We start from the raw sequence: 20,973 nt of genomic DNA, 5'->3' as shown, positions 1-20,973 counted from the left end.
GAAACTTAGTTTTATACCAAGTTATTTCTGAGGTCCCAGACAAATTGAATAGGGTACAATTCAGCGTTTTGTTTTATACACTACTGATTTGTGTGCAATGGCCAAAATTACTCAGTTTGGAGACTTTCAATCCAGTGATCCCATTTCACATCTCTTGTAAAGATGATTCTGGAGCTAATTCTGTTGAAGGTGAACATGGGCCAAGGCTGAATTCTTTGGTCCATGATGTTGAGCCCACATTTGCTTATTCTGACTAACATGGCTGGGGTAATGTTAGTCTGGAGCTCTGATGGTGGCAGGTTCCTGCTTGCTCTAAGAATAAAATTCCAATCAAGATGTACATGGACCATTTCTGATTTTTGTTTGATACAGTACTGATTTTGTTTGCATTGCCCAAAACAACTCAGTTGGGAGACATTGAATCCATTGATCCGTCAACAAACATCGGTAGAACCTACGAATACTTAAAGAAAAAAAGGGAAAAGTTTAATCAAGAGACTGTTTCCAAAGTTGTGGCTCAACAAGCAAGTTCTAGCTTAAAAGTGAGCTGAAATAGACAAACTGTCTTGTCAGAAACTTAGCTTTATACCAAGTTATTTCTGAGGTCCCAGACAAATTGAATAGGGTACAATTCAGTGTTTTGTTTTATACACTACTGAATTGTTTGCAATGGCCAAAATTACTCAGTTTGGAGACTTTCAATCCAGTGATCCCATTTCACATCTCTTGTAAAGATGATTCTGGAGCTAATTCTGTTGAAGGTGAACATGGGCCAAGGCTGAATTCTTTGGTCCATGATGTTGAGCCCACATTTGCTTATTCTGACTAACATGGCTGGGGTAATGTTAGTCTGGAGCTCTGATGGTGGCAGGTTCCTGCTTGCTCTAAGAATAAAATTCCAATCAACATGTACATGGACCATTTCTGATTTTTGTTTGATACAGTACTGATTTTGTTTGCATTGCCCAAAACAACTCAGTTGGGAGACATTGAATCCATTGATCCGTCAACAAACATCGGTAGAACCTACGAATACTTAAAGAAAAAAAGGGAAAAGTTTAATCAAGAGACTGTTTCCAAAGTTGTGGCTCAACAAGCAAGTTCTAGCTTAAAAGTGAGCTGAAATAGACAAACTGTCTTGTCAGAAACTTAGCTTTATACCAAGTTATTTCTGAGGTCCCAGACAAATTGAATAGGGTACAATTCAGTGTTTTGTTTTATACACTACTGAATTGTTTGCAATGGCCAAAATTACTCAGTTTGGAGACTTTCAATCCAGTGATCCCATTTCACATCTCTTGTAAAGATGATTCTGTAGGTAATTCTGTTGAAGGTGAACATGGGCCAAGGCTGAATTCTTTGGTCCATGATGTTGAGCCCACTTTTGCTTATTCTGACTAACATGGCTGGGGTAATGTTAGTCTGGAGCTCTGATGGTGGCAGGTTCCTGCTTGCTCTAAGAATAAAATTCCAATCAACATGTACATGGACCATTTCTGATTTTTGTTTGATACAGTACTGATTTTGTTTGCATTGCCCAAAACAACTCAGTTGGGAGACATTGAATCCATTGATCCGTCAACAAACATCGGTAGAAACTACCAATACTTAAAGAAAAAAAGGGAAAAGTTTAACCGAGAGACTGTTTCCAAAGTTGTGGCTCAACAAGCAAGTTCTAGCTAAAAAGTGAGCTGAAATAGACAAACTGTCTTGTCAGAAACTTAGCTTTGGACCAAGTTATTTCTGAGGTCCCAGACAAATTGAAAATGTGAACAGGGTACAATTCAGCGTTTTGTTTTATACACTACAGATTTGTGTGCAGTGGCCAAAATTACTCAGTTTGGAGACTTTCAATCCAGTGATCCCATTTCACATCTCTTGTAAAGATGATTCTGCAGCTAATTCTGTTGAAGGTGAACATGGGCCAAGGCTGAATTCTTTGGTCCATGATGTTGAGCCCACTTTTGCTTATTCTGACTAACATGGCTTGGGTACTGTTAGTCTGGAGCTCTGATGGTGGCAGGTTCCTGCTTGCTCTAAGAATAAAATTCCAATCAACATGTACATGGACCATTTCTGATTTTTGTTTGATACAGTACTGATTTTGTTTGCATTGCCCAAAACAACTCAGTTGGGAGACATTGAATCCATTGATCCGTCAACAAACATCGGTAGAACCTACGAATACTTAAAGAAAAAAAGGGAAAAGTTTAATCAAGAGACTGTTTCCAAAGTTGTGGCTCAACAAGCAAGTTCTAGCTTAAAAGTGAGCTGAAATAGACAAACTGTCTTGTCAGAAACTTAGCTTTATACCAAGTTATTTCTGAGGTCCCAGACAAATTGAATAGGGTACAATTCAGTGTTTTGTTTTATACACTACTGAATTGTTTGCAATGGCCAAAATTACTCAGTTTGGAGACTTTCAATCCAGTGATCCCATTTCACATCTCTTGTAAAGATGATTCTGGAGCTAATTCTGTTGAAGGTGAACATGGGCCAAGGCTGAATTCTTTGGTCCATGATGTTGAGCCCATTTTTGCTTATTCTGACTAACATGGCTGGGGTACTGTTAGTCTGGAGCTCTGATGGTGGCAGGTTCCTGCTTGCTCTAAGAATAAAATTCCAATCAAGATGTACATGGACCATTTCTGATTTTTGTTTGATACAGTACCGATTTTGTTTGCATTGCCCAAAACAACTCAGTTGGGAGACAGTGAATCCATTGATCCGTCAACAAACATCGGTAGAACCTACGAATACTTAAAGAAAAAAAGGGAAAAGTTTAATCAAGTGACTGTTTCCAAAGTTGTGGCTCAACAAGCAAGTTCTAGCTTAAAAGTGAGCTGAAATAGACAAACTGTCTTGTCAGAAACTTAGCTTTATACCAAGTTATTTCTGAGGTCCCAGACAAATTGAATAGGGTACAATTCAGCGTTTTGTTTTATACACTACTGATTTGTGTGCAATGGCCAAAATTACTCAGTTTGGAGACTTTCAATCCAGTGATCCCATTTCACATCTCTTGTAAAGATGATTCTGGAGCTAATTCTGTTGAAGGTGAACATGGGCCAAGGCTGAATTCTTTGGTCCATGATGTTGAGCCCACATTTGCTTATTCTGACTAACATGGCTGGGGTAATGTTAGTCTGGAGCTCTGATGGTGGCAGGTTCCTGCTTGCTCTAAGAATAAAATTCCAATCAACATGTACATGGACCATTTCTGATTTTTGTTTGATACAGTACTGATTTTGTTTGCATTGCCCAAAACAACTCAGTTGGGAGACATTGAATCCATTGATCCGTCAACAAACATCGGTAGAACCTACGAATACTTAAAGAAAAAAAGGGAAAAGTTTAATCAAGAGACTGTTTCCAAAGTTGTGGCTCAACAAGCAAGTTCTAGCTTAAAAGTGAGCTGAAATAGACAAACTGTCTTGTCAGAAACTTAGCTTTATACCAAGTTATTTCTGAGGTCCCAGACAAATTGAATAGGGTACAATTCAGTGTTTTGTTTTATACACTACTGAATTGTTTGCAATGGCCAAAATTACTCAGTTTGGAGACTTTCAATCCAGTGATCCCATTTCACATCTCTTGTAAAGATGATTCTGGAGCTAATTCTGTTGAAGGTGAACATGGGCCAAGGCTGAATTCTTTGGTCCATGATGTTGAGCCCACATTTGCTTATTCTGACTAACATGGCTGGGGTAATGTTAGTCTGGAGCTCTGATGGTGGCAGGTTCCTGCTTGCTCTAAGAATAAAATTCCAATCAACATGTACATGGACCATTTCTGATTTTTGTTTGATACAGTACTGATTTTGTTTGCATTGCCCAAAACAACTCAGTTGGGAGACATTGAATCCATTGATCCGTCAACAAACATCGGTAGAACCTACGAATACTTAAAGAAAAAAAGGGAAAAGTTTAATCAAGAGACTGTTTCCAAAGTTGTGGCTCAACAAGCAAGTTCTAGCTTAAAAGTGAGCTGAAATAGACAAACTGTCTTGTCAGAAACTTAGTTTTATACCAAGTTATTTCTGAGGTCCCAGACAAATTGAATAGGGTACAATTCAGCGTTTTGTTTTATACACTACTGATTTGTGTGCAATGGCCAAAATTACTCAGTTTGGAGACTTTCAATCCAGTGATCCCATTTCACATCTCTTGTAAAGATGATTCTGGAGCTAATTCTGTTGAAGGTGAACATGGGCCAAGGCTGAATTCTTTGGTCCATGATGTTGAGCCCACATTTGCTTATTCTGACTAACATGGCTGGGGTAATGTTAGTCTGGAGCTCTGATGGTGGCAGGTTCCTGCTTGCTCTAAGAATAAAATTCCAATCAACATGTACATGGACCATTTCTGATTTTTGTTTGATACAGTACTGATTTTGTTTGCATTGCCCAAAACAACTCAGTTGGGAGACATTGAATCCATTGATCCGTCAACAAACATCGGTAGAACCTACGAATACTTAAAGAAAAAAAGGGAAAAGTTTAATCAAGAGACTGTTTCCAAAGTTGTGGCTCAACAAGCAAGTTCTAGCTTAAAAGTGAGCTGAAATAGACAAACTGTCTTGTCAGAAACTTAGCTTTATACCAAGTTATTTCTGAGGTCCCAGACAAATTGAATAGGGTACAATTCAGTGTTTTGTTTTATACACTACTGAATTGTTTGCAATGGCCAAAATTACTCAGTTTGGAGACTTTCAATCCAGTGATCCCATTTCACATCTCTTGTAAAGATGATTCTGTAGGTAATTCTGTTGAAGGTGAACATGGGCCAAGGCTGAATTCTTTGGTCCATGATGTTGAGCCCACTTTTGCTTATTCTGACTAACATGGCTGGGGTAATGTTAGTCTGGAGCTCTGATGGTGGCAGGTTCCTGCTTGCTCTAAGAATAAAATTCCAATCAACATGTACATGGACCATTTCTGATTTTTGTTTGATACAGTACTGATTTTGTTTGCATTGCCCAAAACAACTCAGTTGGGAGACATTGAATCCATTGATCCGTGATCAAACATCGGTAGAACCTACGAATACTTAAAGAAAAAAAGGGAAAAGTTTAACCAAGAGACTGTTTCCAAAGTTGTGGCTCAACAAGCAAGTTCTAGCTAAAAAATGAGCTGAAATAGACAAACTGTCTTGTCAGAAACTTAGCTTTGGACCAAGTTATTTCTGAGGTCCCAGACAAATTGAAAATGTGTACAGGGTACAATTCAGCGTTTTGTTTTATACACTACTGATTTGTGTGCAGTCGCCAAAATTACTCAGTTTGGAGACTTTCAATCCAGTGATCCCATTTCACATCTCTTGTAAAGATGATTCTGGAGCTAATTCTGTTGAAGGTGAACATGGGCCAAGGCTGAATTCTTTGGTCCATGATGTTGAGCCCACTTTTGCTTATTCTGACTAACATGGCTGGGGTACTGTTAGTCTGGAGCTCTGATGGTGGCAGGTTCCTGCTTGCTCTAAGAATAAAATTCCAATCAACATGTACATGGACCATTTCTGATTTTTGTTTGATACGGTACTGATTTTGTTTGCATTGCCCAAAACAACTCAGTTGGGAGACAGTGAATCCATTGATCCGTCAACAAACATCGGTAGAACCTACGAATACTTAAAGAAAAAAAGGGAAAAGTTTAATCAAGAGACTGTTTCCAAAGTTGTGGCTCAACAAGCAAGTTCTAGCTTAAAAGTGAGCTGAAATAGACAAACTGTCTTGTCAGAAACTTAGCTTTATACCAAGTTATTTCTGAGGTCCCAGACAAATTGAATAGGGTACAATTCAGCGTTTTGTTTTATACACTACTGATTTGTGTGCAATGGCCAAAATTACTCAGTTTGGAGACTTTCAATCCAGTGATCCCATTTCACATCTCTTGTAAAGATGATTCTGGAGCTAATTCTGTTGAAGGTGAACATGGGCCAAGGCTGAATTCTTTGGTCCATGATGTTGAGCCCACATTTGCTTATTCTGACTAACATGGCTGGGGTAATGTTAGTCTGGAGCTCTGATGGTGGCAGGTTCCTGCTTGCTCTAAGAATAAAATTCCAATCAACATGTACATGGACCATTTCTGATTTTTGTTTGATACGGTACTGATTTTGTTTGCATTGCCCAAAACAACTCAGTTGGGAGACATTGAATCCATGGATCCGTCAACAAACATCGGTAGAACCTACGAATACTTAAAGAAAAAAAGGGAAAAGTTTAATCAAGAGACTGTTTCCAAAGTTGTGGCTCAACAAGCAAGTTCTAGCTTAAAAGTGAGCTGAAATAGACAAACTGTCTTGTCAGAAACTTAGTTTTATACCAAGTTATTTCTGAGGTCCCAGACAAATTGAATAGGGTACAATTCAGCGTTTTGTTTTATACACTACTGATTTGTGTGCAATGGCCAAAATTACTCAGTTTGGAGACTTTCAATCCAGTGATCCCATTTCACATCTCTTGTAAAGATGATTCTGGAGCTAATTCTGTTGAAGGTGAACATGGGCCAAGGCTGAATTCTTTGGTCCATGATGTTGAGCCCACATTTGCTTATTCTGACTAACATGGCTGGGGTAATGTTAGTCTGGAGCTCTGATGGTGGCAGGTTCCTGCTTGCTCTAAGAATAAAATTCCAATCAACATGTACATGGACCATTTCTGATTTTTGTTTGATACAGTACTGATTTTGTTTGCATTGCCCAAAACAACTCAGTTGGGAGACATTGAATCCATTGATCCGTCAACAAACATCGGTAGAACCTACGAATACTTAAAGAAAAAAAGGGAAAAGTTTAATCAAGAGACTGTTTCCAAAGTTGTGGCTCAACAAGCAAGTTCTAGCTTAAAAGTGAGCTGAAATAGACAAACTGTCTTGTCAGAAACTTAGCTTTATACCAAGTTATTTCTGAGGTCCCAGACAAATTGAATAGGGTACAATTCAGTGTTTTGTTTTATACACTACTGAATTGTTTGCAATGGCCAAAATTACTCAGTTTGGAGACTTTCAATCCAGTGATCCCATTTCACATCTCTTGTAAAGATGATTCTGGAGCTAATTCTGTTGAAGGTGAACATGGGCCAAGGCTGAATTCTTTGGTCCATGATGTTGAGCCCACATTTGCTTATTCTGACTAACATGGCTGGGGTACTGTTAGTCTGGAGCTCTGATGGTGGCAGGTTCCTGCTTGCTCTAAGAATAAAATTCCAATCAACATGTACATGGACCATTTCTGATTTTTGTTTGATACAGTACTGATTTTGTTTGCATTGCCCAAAACAACTCAGTTGGGAGACATAGAATCCATTGATCCGTCAACAAACATCGGTAGAACCTACGAATACTTAAAGAAAAAAAGGGAAAAGTTTAATCAAGAGACTGTTTCCAAAGTTGTGGCTCAACAAGCAAGTTCTAGCTTAAAAGTGAGCTGAAATAGACAAACTGTCTTGTCAGAAACTTAGCTTTATACCAAGTTATTTCTGAGGTCCCAGACAAATTGAATAGAGTACAATTCAGCGTTTTGTTTTATACACTACTGATTTGTGTGCAGTGGCCAAAATTACTCAGTTTGGAGACTTTCAATCCAGTGAGCCCATTTCACATCTCTTGTAAAGATGATTCTGGGGCTAATTCTGTTGAAGGTGAACATGGGCCAAGGCTGAATTCTTTGGTCCATAATGCTGAGCCCACTTTTGCTTATTCTGACTAACATGGCTGGGGTACTGTTAGTCTGGAGCTCTGATGGTGGCAGGTTCCTGCTTGCTCTAAGAATAAAATTCCAATCAACATGTACATGGACCATTTCTGATTTTTGTTTGATACGGTACTGATTTTGTTTGCATTGCCCAAAACAACTCAGTTGGGAGACAGTGAATCCATTGATCCGTCAACAAACATCGGTAGAACCTACGAATACTTAAAGAAAAAAAGGGAAAAGTTTAATCAAGAGACTGTTTCCAAAGTTGTGGCTCAACAAGCAAGTTCTAGCTTAAAAGTGAGCTGAAATAGACAAACTGTCTTGTCAGAAACTTAGCTTTATACCAAGTTATTTCTGAGGTCCCAGACAAATTGAATAGGGTACAATTCAGCGTTTTATTTTATACACTACTGATTTGTGTGCAATGGCCAAAATTACTCAGTTTGGAGACTTTCAATCCAGTGATCCCATTTCACATCTCTTGTAAAGATGATTCTGGAGCTAATTCTGTTGAAGGTGAACATGGGCCAAGGCTGAATTCTTTGGTCCATGATGTTGAGCCCACATTTGCTTATTCTGACTAACATGGCTGGGGTAATGTTAGTCTGGAGCTCTGATGGTGGCAGGTTCCTGCTTGCTCTAAGAATAAAATTCCAATCAACATGTACATGGACCATTTCTGATTTTTGTTTGATACGGTACTGATTTTGTTTGCATTGCCCAAAACAACTCAGTTGGGAGACATTGAATCCATGGATCCGTCAACAAACATCGGTAGAACCTACGAATACTTAAAGAAAAAAAGGGAAAAGTTTAATCAAGAGACTGTTTCCAAAGTTGTGGCTCAACAAGCAAGTTCTAGCTTAAAAGTGAGCTGAAATAGACAAACTGTCTTGTCAGAAACTTAGTTTTATACCAAGTTATTTCTGAGGTCCCAGACAAATTGAATAGGGTACAATTCAGCGTTTTGTTTTATACACTACTGATTTGTGTGCAATGGCCAAAATTACTCAGTTTGGAGACTTTCAATCCAGTGATCCCATTTCACATCTCTTGTAAAGATGATTCTGGAGCTAATTCTGTTGAAGGTGAACATGGGCCAAGGCTGAATTCTTTGGTCCATGATGTTGAGCCCACATTTGCTTATTCTGACTAACATGGCTGGGGTAATGTTAGTCTGGAGCTCTGATGGTGGCAGGTTCCTGCTTGCTCTAAGAATAAAATTCCAATCAACATGTACATGGACCATTTCTGATTTTTGTTTGATACAGTACTGATTTTGTTTGCATTGCCCAAAACAACTCAGTTGGGAGACATTGAATCCATTGATCCGTCAACAAACATCGGTAGAACCTACGAATACTTAAAGAAAAAAAGGGAAAAGTTTAATCAAGAGACTGTTTCCAAAGTTGTGGCTCAACAAGCAAGTTCTAGCTTAAAAGTGAGCTGAAATAGACAAACTGTCTTGTCAGAAACTTAGCTTTATACCAAGTTATTTCTGAGGTCCCAGACAAATTGAATAGGGTACAATTCAGTGTTTTGTTTTATACACTACTGAATTGTTTGCAATGGCCAAAATTACTCAGTTTGGAGACTTTCAATCCAGTGATCCCATTTCACATCTCTTGTAAAGATGATTCTGGAGCTAATTCTGTTGAAGGTGAACATGGGCCAAGGCTGAATTCTTTGGTCCATGATGTTGAGCCCACATTTGCTTATTCTGACTAACATGGCTGGGGTAATGTTAGTCTGGAGCTCTGATGGTGGCAGGTTCCTGCTTGCTCTAAGAATAAAATTCCAATCAACATGTACATGGACCATTTCTGATTTTTGTTTGATACGGTACTGATTTTGTTTGCATTGCCCAAAACAACTCAGTTGGGAGACATTGAATCCATTGATCCGTCAACAAACATCGGTAGAACCTACGAATACTTAAAGAAAAAAGGGAAAAGTTTAATCAAGAGACTGTTTCCAAAGTTGTGGCTCAACAAGCAAGTTCTAGCTTAAAAGTGAGCTGAAATAGACAAACTGTCTTGTCAGAAACTTAGTTTTATACCAAGTTATTTCTGAGGTCCCAGACAAATTGAATAGGGTACAATTCAGCGTTTTGTTTTATACACTACTGATTTGTGTGCAATGGCCAAAATTACTCAGTTTGGAGACTTTCAATCCAGTGATCCCATTTCACATCTCTTGTAAAGATGATTCTGGAGCTAATTCTGTTGAAGGTGAACATGGGCCAAGGCTGAATTCTTTGGTCCATGATGTTGAGCCCACATTTGCTTATTCTGACTAACATGGCTGGGGTAATGTTAGTCTGGAGCTCTGATGGTGGCAGGTTCCTGCTTGCTCTAAGAATAAAATTCCAATCAACATGTACATGGACCATTTCTGATTTTTGTTTGATACAGTACTGATTTTGTTTGCATTGCCCAAAACAACTCAGTTGGGAGACATTGAATCCATTGATCCGTCAACAAACATCGGTAGAACCTACGAATACTTAAAGAAAAAAAGGGAAAAGTTTAATCAAGAGACTGTTTCCAAAGTTGTGGCTCAACAAGCAAGTTCTAGCTTAAAAGTGAGCTGAAATAGACAAACTGTCTTGTCAGAAACTTAGCTTTATACCAAGTTATTTCTGAGGTCCCAGACAAATTGAATAGGGTACAATTCAGTGTTTTGTTTTATACACTACTGAATTGTTTGCAATGGCCAAAATTACTCAGTTTGGAGACTTTCAATCCAGTGATCCCATTTCACATCTCTTGTAAAGATGATTCTGGAGCTAATTCTGTTGAAGGTGAACATGGGCCAAGGCTGAATTCTTTGGTCCATGATGTTGAGCCCACATTTGCTTATTCTGACTAACATGGCTGGGGTAATGTTAGTCTGGAGCTCTGATGGTGGCAGGTTCCTGCTTGCTCTAAGAATAAAATTCCAATCAACATGTACATGGACCATTTCTGATTTTTGTTTGATACAGTACTGATTTTGTTTGCATTGCCCAAAACAACTCAGTTGGGAGACATTGAATCCATTGATCCGTCAACAAACATCGGTAGAACCTACGAATACTTAAAGAAAAAAAGGGAAAAGTTTAATCAAGAGACTGTTTCCAAAGTTGTGGCTCAACAAGCAAGTTCTAGCTTAAAAGTGAGCTGAAATAGACAAACTGTCTTGTCAGAAACTTAGCTTTATACCAAGTTATTTCTGAGGTCCCAGACAAATTGAATAGGGTACAATTCAGTGTTTTGTTTTATACACTACTGAATTGTTTGCAATGGCCAAAATTACTCAGTTTGGAGACTTTCAATCCAGTGATCCCATTTCACATCTCTTGTAAAGATGATTCTGTAGGTAATTCTGTTGAAGGTGAACATGGGCCAAGGCTGAATTCTTTGGTCCATGATGTTGAGCCCACATTTGCTTATTCTGACTAACATGGCTGGGGTACTGGAGCTCTGATGGTGGCAGGTTCCTGCTTGCTCTAAGAATAAAATTCCAATCAACATGTACATGGACCATTTCTGATTTTTGTTTGATACAGTACTGATTTTGTTTGCATTGCCCAAAACAACTCAGTTGGGAGACATTGAATCCATTGATCCGTCAACAAACATCGGTAGAACCTACGAATACTTAAAGAAAAAAAGGGAAAAGTTTAATCAAGAGACTGTTTCCAAAGTTGTGGCTCAACAAGCAAGTTCTAGTTTAAAAGTGAGCTGAAATAGACAAACTGTCTTGTCAGAAACTTAGCTTTATACCAAGTTATTTCTGAGGTCCCAGACAAATTGAATAGGGTACAATTCAGTGTTTTGTTTTATACACTACTGAATTGTTTGCAATGGCCAAAATTACTCAGTTTGGAGACTTTCAATCCAGTGATCCCATTTCACATCTCTTGTAAAGATGATTCTGTAGGTAATTCTGTTGAAGGTGAACATGGGCCAAGGCTGAATTCTTTGGTCCATGATGTTGAGCCCACTTTTGCTTATTCTGACTAACATGGCTGGGGTAATGTTAGTCTGGAGCTCTGATGGTGGCAGGTTCCTGCTTGCTCTAAGAATAAAATTCCAATCAACATGTACATGGACCATTTCTGATTTTTGTTTGATACAGTACTGATTTTGTTTGCATTGCCCAAAACAACTCAGTTGGGAGACATTGAATCCATGGATCCGTCAACAAACATCGGTAGAACCTACGAATACTTAAAGAAAAAAAGGGAAAAGTTTAATCAAGAGACTATTTCCAAAGTTGTGGCTCAACAAGTAAGTTCTGGCTTAAAAGTGAGCTGAAATAGACAAACTGTCTTGTCAGAAACTAAGCTTTATACCAAGTTATTTCTGAGGTCCCAGACAAATTGAATAGGGTACAATTCAGCGTTTTGTTTTATACACTACTGATTTGTGTGCAATGGCCAAAATTACTCAGTTTGGAGACTTTCAATCCAGTGATCCCATTTCACATCTCTTGTAAAGATGATTCTGGAGCTAATTCTGTTGAAGGTGAACATGGGCCAAGGCTGAATTCTTTGGTCCATGATGTTGAGCCCACTTTTGCTTATTCTGACTAACATGGCTGGGGTACTGTTAGTCTGGAGCTCTGATGGTGGCAGGTTCCTGCTTGCTCTAAGAATAAAATTCCAATCAAGATGTACATGGACCATTTCTGATTTTTGTTTGATACAGTACCGATTTTGTTTGCATTGCCCAGAACAACTCAGTTGGGAGACATTGAATCCATTGATCCGTCAACAAACATCGGTAGAACCTTCCAATACTTAAAGGAAAAAAGGGAAAAGTTTAATCAAGAGACTGTTTCCAAAGTTGTGGCTCAACAAGCAAGTTCTAGCTTAAAAGTGAGCTGAAATAGACAAACTGTCTTGTCAGAAACTTAGCTTTATACCAAGTTATTTCTGAGGTCCCAGACAAATTGAATAGGGTACAATTCAGTGTTTTGTTTTATACACTACTGAATTGTTTGCAATGGCCAAAATTACTCAGTTTGGAGACTTTCAATCCAGTGATCCCATTTCACATCTCTTGTAAAGATGATTCTGGAGCTAATTCTGTTGAAGGTGAACATGGGCCAAGGCTGAATTCTTTGGTCCATGATGTTGAGCCCACTTTTGCTTATTCTGACTAACATGGCTGGGGTACTGTTAGTCTGGAGCTCTGATGGTGGCAGGTTCCTGCTTGCTCTAAGAATAAAATTCCAATCAACATGTACATGGACCATTTCTGATTTTTGTTTGATACAGTACCGATTTTGTTTGCATTGCCCAAAACAACTCAGTTGGGAGACATTGAATCCATTGATCCGTCAACAAACATCGGTAGAACCTACGAATACTTAAAGGAAAAAAGGGAAAAGTTTAATCAAGTGAGTGTTTCCAAAGTTGTGACTCAGCAAGTAAGTTCTGGCTTAAAAATGAGCCGAAATAGCTCAGTTGGGAGAGCGTCAGACTGAAGATCTGAAGGTCCCTGGTTCAATCCCGGGTTTCGGCATTGTTCTTGGTATCTTGATGACAGCGGCATAATCACTGGCCTTTTAGGTAGTAGCTGCTTGCCAGAAGCCTGATAACAAAATTGCTGCTTGGCCAGTATGTGGCTGTAATTGCCTGGAAAAAAAACACAATCAGTGAAACAGCTTCGTTCCATGGTGTAATGGTTAGCACTCTGGACTCTGAATCCAGTGATCTGAGTTCAAATCTCAGTGGAACCTGACAAGAGTTAGCATAGGTGCCTTTATGCAACTAGACAAACTGTCTTGTCAGAAACTTAGCTTTTTTGGTCCATGATGTTGAGCCCACATTTGCTTATTCTGACTAACATGGCTGGGGTACTGGAGCTCTGATGGTGGCAGGTTCCTGCTTGCTCTAAGAATAAAATTCCAATCAACATGTACATGGACCATTTCTGATTTTTGTTTGATACAGTACTGATTTTGTTTGCATTGCCCAAAACAACTCAGTTGGGAGACATTGAATCCATGGATCCGTCAACAAACATCGGTAGAACCTACGAATACTTAAAGAAAAAAAGGGAAAAGTTTAATCAAGAGACTGTTTCCAAAGTTGTGGCTCAACAAGCAAGTTCTAGTTTAAAAGTGAGCTGAAATAGACAAACTGTCTTGTCAGAAACTTAGCTTTATACCAAGTTATTTCTGAGGTCCCAGACAAATTGAATAGGGTACAATTCAGTGTTTTGTTTTATACACTACTGAATTGTTTGCAATGGCCAAAATTACTCAGTTTGGAGACTTTCAATCCAGTGATCCCATTTCACATCTCTTGTAAAGATGATTCTGGAGCTAATTCTGTTGAAGGTGAACATGGGCCAAGGCTGAATTCTTTGGTCCATGATGTTGAGCCCACTTTTGCTTATTCTGACTAACATGGCTGGGGTAATGTTAGTCTGGAGCTCTGATGGTGGCAGGTTCCTGCTTGCTCTAAGAATAAAATTCCAATCAACATGTACATGGACCATTTCTGATTTTTGTTTAATACAGTACCGATTTTGTTTGCATTGCCCAAAACAACTCAGTTGGGAGACATTGAATCCATTGATACGTCAACAAACATCGGTAGAACCTACCAATACTTAAAGGGAAAAAGGGAAAAGTTTAATCAAGGGAGTGTTTCCAAAGTTGTGGCTCAACAAGTAAGTTCTGGCTTAAAAGTGAGCTGAAATAGACAAACTGTCTTGTCAGAAACTTAGCTTTATACCAAGTTATTTCTGAGGTCCCGGACAAATTGAATAGGGTACAATTCAGCATTTTGTTTTATACACTACTGATTTGTGTGCAATGGCCAAAATTACTCAGTTTGGAGACTTTCAATCCAGTGATCCCATTTCACATCTCTTGTAAAGATGATTCTGGAGCTAATTCTGTTGATGGTGAACATGGGCCAAGGCTGAATTCTTTGGTCCATGATGTTGAGCCCACTTTTGCTTATTCTGACTAACATGGCTGGGGTACTGTTAGTCTGGAGCTCTGATGGTGGCAGGTTCCTGCTTGCTCTAAGAATAAAATTCCAATCAAGATGTACATGGACCATTTCTGATTTTTGTTTGATACAGTACCGATTTTGTTTGCATTGCCCAAAACAACTCAGTTGGGAGACATTGAATCCATTGATCCGTCAACAAACATCGGTAGAACCTTCCAATACTTAAAGGAAAAAAGGGAAAAGTTTAATCAAGAGACTGTTTCCAAAGTTGTGGCTCAACAAGCAAGTTCTAGCTAAAAAGTGAGCTGAAATAGACAAACTGTCTTGTCAGAAACTTAGCTTTGTACCAAGTTATTTCTGAGGTCCCAGACGAATTGAATAGGGTACAATTCAGCGTTTTGTTTTATACACTACTGATTTGTGTGCAATGGCCAAAATTACTCAGTTTGGAGACTTTCAATCCAGTGATCCCATTTCACATCTCTTGTAAAGATGATTCTGGAGCTAATTCTGTTGAAGGTGAACATGGGCCAAGGCTGAATTCTTTGGTCCATGATGTTGAGCCCACTTTTGGTTATTCTGACTAACATGGCTGGGGTACTGTTAGTCTGGAGCTCTGATGGTGGCAGGTTCCTGCTTGCTCTAAGAATAAAATTCCAATCAACATGTACATGGACCATTTCTGATTTTTGTTTGATACAGTACTGATTTTGTTTGCATTGCCCAAAACAACTCAGTTGGGAGACATTGAATCCATTGATCCGTCATCAAACATCGGTAGAACCTACGAATACTTAAAGAAAAAAAGGGAAAAGTTTAACCAAGAGACTGTTTCCAAAGTTGTGGCTCAACAAGCAAGTTCTAGCTAAAAAGTGAGCTGAAATAGACAAACTGTCTTGTCAGAAACTTAGCTTTTTGGTCCATGATGTTGAGCCCACATTTGCTTATTCTGACTAACATGGCTGGGGTACTGGAGCTCTGATGGTGGCAGGTTCCTGCTTGCTCTAAGAATAAAATTCCAATCAACATGTACATGGACCATTTCTGATTTTTGTTTGATACAGTACTGATTTTGTTTGCATTGCCCAAAACAACTCAGTTGGGAGACATTGAATCCATGGATCCGTCAACAAACATCGGTAGAACCTACGAATACTTAAAGAAAAAAAGGGAAAAGTTTAATCAAGAGACTGTTTCCAAAGTTGTGGCTCAACAAGCAAGTTCTAGTTTAAAAGTGAGCTGAAATAGACAAACTGTCTTGTCAGAAACTTAGCTTTATACCAAGTTATTTCTGAGGTCCCAGACAAATTGAATAGGGTACAATTCAGTGTTTTGTTTTATACACTACTGAATTGTTTGCAATGGCCAAAATTACTCAGTTTGGAGACTTTCAATCCAGTGATCCCATTTCACATCTCTTGTAAAGATGATTCTGGAGCTAATTCTGTTGAAGGTGAACATGGGCCAAGGCTGAATTCTTTGGTCCATGATGTTGAGCCCACTTTTGCTTATTCTGACTAACATGGCTGGGGTAATGTTAGTCTGGAGCTCTGATGGTGGCAGGTTCCTGCTTGCTCTAAGAATAAAATTCCAATCAACATGTACATGGACCATTTCTGATTTTTGTTTAATACAGTACCGATTTTGTTTGCATTGCCCAAAACAACTCAGTTGGGAGACATTGAATCCATTGATACGTCAACAAACATCGGTAGAACCTACCAATACTTAAAGGGAAAAAGGGAAAAGTTTAATCAAGGGAGTGTTTCCAAAGTTGTGGCTCAACAAGTAAGTTCTGGCTTAAAAGTGAGCTGAAATAGACAAACTGTCTTGTCAGAAACTTAGCTTTATACCAAGTTATTTCTGAGGTCCCGGACAAATTGAATAGGGTACAATTCAGCATTTTGTTTTATACACTACTGATTTGTGTGCAATGGCCAAAATTACTCAGTTTGGAGACTTTCAATCCAGTGATCCCATTTCACATCTCTTGTAAAGATGATTCTGGAGCTAATTCTGTTGATGGTGAACATGGGCCAAGGCTGAATTCTTTGGTCCATGATGTTGAGCCCACTTTTGCTTATTCTGACTAACATGGCTGGGGTACTGTTAGTCTGGAGCTCTGATGGTGGCAGGTTCCTGCTTGCTCTAAGAATAAAATTCCAATCAAGATGTACATGGACCATTTCTGATTTTTGTTTGATACAGTACCGATTTTGTTTGCATTGCCCAAAACAACTCAGTTGGGAGACATTGAATCCATTGATCCGTCAACAAACATCGGTAGAACCTTCCAATACTTAAAGGAAAAAAGGGAAAAGTTTAATCAAGAGACTGTTTCCAAAGTTGTGGCTCAACAAGCAAGTTCTAGCTAAAAAGTGAGCTGAAATAGACAAACTGTCTTGTCAGAAACTTAGCTTTGTACCAAGTTATTTCTGAGGTCCCAGACGAATTGAATAGGGTACAATTCAGCGTTTTGTTTTATACACTACTGATTTGTGTGCAATGGCCAAAATTACTCAGTTTGGAGACTTTCAATCCAGTGATCCCATTTCACATCTCTTGTAAAGATGATTCTGGAGCTAATTCTGTTGAAGGTGAACATGGGCCAAGGCTGAATTCTTTGGTCCATGATGTTGAGCCCACTTTTGGTTATTCTGACTAACATGGCTGGGGTACTGTTAGTCTGGAGCTCTGATGGTGGCAGGTTCCTGCTTGCTCTAAGAATAAAATTCCAATCAACATGTACATGGACCATTTCTGATTTTTGTTTGATACAGTACTGATTTTGTTTGCATTGCCCAAAACAACTCAGTTGGGAGACATTGAATCCATTGATCCGTCATCAAACATCGGTAGAACCTACGAATACTTAAAGAAAAAAAGGGAAAAGTTTAACCAAGAGACTGTTTCCAAAGTTGTGGCTCAACAAGCAAGTTCTAGCTAAAAAGTGAGCTGAAATAGACAAACTGTCTTGTCAGAAACTTAGCTTTGGACCAAGTTATTTCTGAGGTCCCAGACAAATTGAAAATGTGTACAGGGTACAATTCAGCGTTTTGTTTTATACACTACTGATTTGTGTGCAGTGGCCAAAATTACTCAGTTTGGAGACTTTCAATCCAGTGATCCCATTTCACATCTCTTGTAAAGATGATTCTGGAGCTAATTCTGTTGAAGGTGAACATGGGCCAAGGCTGAATTCTTTGGTCCATGATGTTGAACCCACTTTTGCTTATTCTGACTAACATGGCTGGGGTACTGTTAGTCTGGAGCTCTGATGGTGGCAGGTTCCTGCTTGCTCTAAGAATAAAATTCCAATCAACATGTACATGGACCATTTCTGATTTTTGTTTGATACAGTACTGATTTTGTTTGCATTGCCCAAAACAACTCAGTTGGGAGACATTGAATCCATTGATCCGTCAACAAACATCGGTAGAACCTACGAATACTTAAAGAAAAAAAGGGAAAGGTTTAATCAAGAGACTGTTTCCAAAGTTGTGGCTCAACAAGCAAGTTCTAGCTTAAAAGTGAGCTGAAATAGACAAACTGTCTTGTCAGAAACTTAGCTTTATACCAAGTTATTTCTGAGGTCCCAGACAAATTGAATAGGGTACAATTCAGTGTTTTGTTTTATACACTACTGAATTGTTTGCAATGGCCAAAATTACTCAGTTTGGAGACTTTCAATCCAGTGATCCCATTTCACATCTCTTGTAAAGATGATTCTGGAGCTAATTCTGTTGAAGGTGAACATGGGCCAAGGCTGAATTCTTTGGTCCATGATGTTGAGCCCACTTTTGCTTATTCTGACTAACATGGCTGGGGTACTGTTAGTCTGGAGCTCTGATGGTGGCAGGTTCCTGCTTGCTCTAAGAATAAAATTCCAATCAAGATGTACATGGACCATTTCTGATTTTTGTTTGATACAGTACCGATTTTGTTTGCATTGCCCAAAACAACTCAGTTGGGAGACATTGAATCCATTGATCCGTCAACAAACATCGGTAGAACCTACCAATACTTAAAGGAAAAAAGGGAAAAGTTTAATCAAGTGAGTGTTTCCAAAGTTGTGACTCAGCAAGTAAGTTCTGGCTTAAAAATGAGCCGAAATAGCTCAGTTGGGAGAGCGTCAGACTGAAGATCTAAAGGTCCCTGGTTCAATCCCGGGTTTCGGCATTGTTCTTGGTATCTTGATGACAGCGGCATAATCACTGGCCTTTTAGGTAGTAGCTGCTTGCCAGAAGCCTGACAACAAAATTGCTGCTTGGCCAGTATGTGGCTGTAATTGCCTGGAAAAAAAACACAATCAGTGAAACAGCTTCGTTCTATGGTGTAATGGTTAGCACTCTGGACTCTGAATCCAGTGATCTGAGTTCAAATCTCAGTGGAACCTGACAAGAGTTAGCATAGGTGCCTTTATGCAACTAGACAAACTGTCTTGTCAGAAACTTAGCTTTTTTGGTCCATGATGTTGAGCCCACATTTGCTTATTCTGACTAACATGGCTGGGGTACTGGAGCTCTGATGGTGGCAGGTTCCTGCTTGCTCTAAGAATAAAATTCCAATCAACATGTACATGGACCATTTCTGATTTTTGTTTGATACAGTACCGATTTTGTTTGCATTGCCCAAAACAACTCAGTTGGGAGACATTGAATCCATGGATCCGTCAACAAACATCGGTAGAACCTACCAATACTTAAAGGGAAAAAGGGAAAAGTTTAATCAAGGGAGTGTTTCCAAAGTTGTGGCTCAACAAGTAAGTTCTAGCTTAAAAGTGAGCTGAAATAGACAAACTGTCTTGTCAGAAACTTAGCTTTATACCAAGTTATTTCTGAGGTCCCAGACAAATTGAATAGGGTACAATTCAGCGTTTTGTTTTATACACTACTGATTTGTGTGCAATGGCCAAAATTACTCAGTTTGGAGACTTTCAATCCAGTGATCCCATTTCACATCTCTTGTAAAGATGATTCTGTAGCTAATTCTGTTGAAGGTGAACATGGGCCAAGCTGAATTCTTTGGTCCATGATGTTGAGCCCACTTTTGCTTATTCTGACTAACATGGCTGGGGTACTGTTAGTCTGGAGCTCTGATGGTGGCAGGTTCCTGCTTGCTCTAAGAATAAAATTCCAATCAAGATGTACATGGACCATTTCTGATTTTTGTTTGATACAGTACCGATTTTGTTTGCATTGCCCAAAACAACTCAGTTGGGAGACATTGAATCCATTGATCCGTCAACAAACATCGGTAGAACCTACGAATACTTAAAGGAAAAAAAGGGAAAAGTTTAATCAAGAGACTGTTTCCAAAGTTGTGGCTCAACAAGCAAGTTCTAGCTTAAAACGTGAGCTGAAATAGACAAACTGTCTTGTCAGAAACTTAGCTTTATACCAAGTTATTTCTGAGGTCCCAGACAAATTGAATAGGGTACAATTCAGCGTTTTGTTTTATACACTACTGAATTTGTGTGCAATGGCCAAAATTACTCAGTTTGGAGACTTTCAATCCAGTGATCCCATTTCACATCTCTTGTAAAGATGATTCTGTAGCTAATTCTGTTGAAGGTGAACATGGGCCAAGGCTGAATTCTTTGGTCCATGATGTTGAGCCCACTTTTGCTTATTCTGACTAACATGGCTGGGGTAATGTTAGTCTGGAGCTCTGATGGTGGCAGGTTCCTGCTTGCTCTAAGAATAAAATTCCAATCAAGATGTACATGGACCATTTCTGATTTTTGTTTGATACAGTACCTGATTTTGTTTGCATTGCCCAAAACAACTCAGTTGGGAGACATTGAATCCATTGATCCGTCAACAAACATCGGTAGAACCTACGAATACTTAAAGAAAAAAAGGGAAAAGTTTAATCAAGAGACTGTTTCCAAAGTTGTGGCTCAACAAGCAAGTTCTAGCTTAAAAAGTGAGCTGAAATAGACAAACTGTCTTGTCAGAAACTTAGCTTTATACCAAGTTATTTCTGAGGTCCCAGACAAATTGAAATTAAGGGTACAATTCATGCGTTTTGTTTTATACACTACTGATTTGTGTGCAATGGCCAAAATTACTCAGTTTGGAGACTTTCAATCCAGTGATCCCATTTCACATCTCTTGTAAAGATGATTCTGGAGCTAATTCTGTTGAAGGTGAACATGGGCCAAGGCTGAATTCTTTGGTCCATGATGTTGAGCCCACTTTTGCTTATTCTGACTAACATGGCTGGGGTACTGTTAGTCTGGAGCTCTGATGGTGGCAGGTTCCTGCTTGCTCTAAGAATAAAATTCCAATCAAGATGTACATGGACCATTTCTGA

The 20,973-nt window shown here is 39.0% G+C and overlaps 4 non-coding genes across 4 annotated transcripts; all 4 read left to right on the top strand.

The window, feature by feature from the left end:
* The first annotated feature begins 13,137 nt into the window (after positions 1–13,137).
* On the top strand, positions 13,138–13,210 carry trnaf-gaa (transfer RNA phenylalanine (anticodon GAA)). Its single transcript has one exon. It is a non-coding gene; the product is annotated as a tRNA-Phe (tRNA).
* A 145-nt stretch (positions 13,211–13,355) lies between these two features.
* On the top strand, positions 13,356–13,427 carry trnaq-cug (transfer RNA glutamine (anticodon CUG)). The gene has a single exon. It is a non-coding gene; the product is annotated as a tRNA-Gln (tRNA).
* A 5,334-nt stretch (positions 13,428–18,761) lies between these two features.
* Positions 18,762–18,834, top strand: trnaf-gaa (transfer RNA phenylalanine (anticodon GAA)). Its single transcript has one exon. It is a non-coding gene; the product is annotated as a tRNA-Phe (tRNA).
* A 145-nt stretch (positions 18,835–18,979) lies between these two features.
* trnaq-cug (transfer RNA glutamine (anticodon CUG)) lies at positions 18,980–19,051 on the top strand. The gene has a single exon. It is a non-coding gene; the product is annotated as a tRNA-Gln (tRNA).
* The last annotated feature ends 1,922 nt before the right edge of the window (positions 19,052–20,973 follow it).

The sequence above is a fragment of the Ictalurus punctatus genome, unplaced genomic scaffold, assembly GCF_001660625.3.
Source record: "Ictalurus punctatus breed USDA103 unplaced genomic scaffold, Coco_2.0 tig00064082, whole genome shotgun sequence".
NCBI classification, from domain to species: Eukaryota; Metazoa; Chordata; class Actinopteri; order Siluriformes; family Ictaluridae; genus Ictalurus; species Ictalurus punctatus.
The sequence above is the reverse complement of the archived record's forward strand: the minus strand, read 5'-3'. Positions and strand labels throughout refer to the sequence as shown.